We start from the raw sequence: 345 nt of genomic DNA on the forward strand, positions 1-345 counted from the left end.
TGGAGAATATGAAAACTGAAAATGGAAAAGGGAGAAGAAGAGAAACCTCAGATACTGTAACGAGAGTGTTTATAGGGAGAAGACAGGGGTAAATAAGTCATTCCACAGCTCACTAACGTTTTTTTAACGTCAAACGTTAACAGGGACTTAATTGAAAAAAAAAAGGTACAGGGACCCAATTGAAAAGAAAAAAAGTACAGGAACCTAATTGAAAATTCGGTGAAACTATAGAGACCTGCAGAGTAATTAAACCTAAAAATTAAAATATTAAAAATATAAAAAATTAAAAATTATAATTTATATTTTTTTAAAAAAATTATTTTAAAACAAATATTTTAACATAAT

The sequence above is a fragment of the Arachis ipaensis genome, chromosome B03 (assembly GCF_000816755.2).
Source record: "Arachis ipaensis cultivar K30076 chromosome B03, Araip1.1, whole genome shotgun sequence".
NCBI lineage: Eukaryota > Viridiplantae > Streptophyta > Magnoliopsida > Fabales > Fabaceae > Arachis > Arachis ipaensis.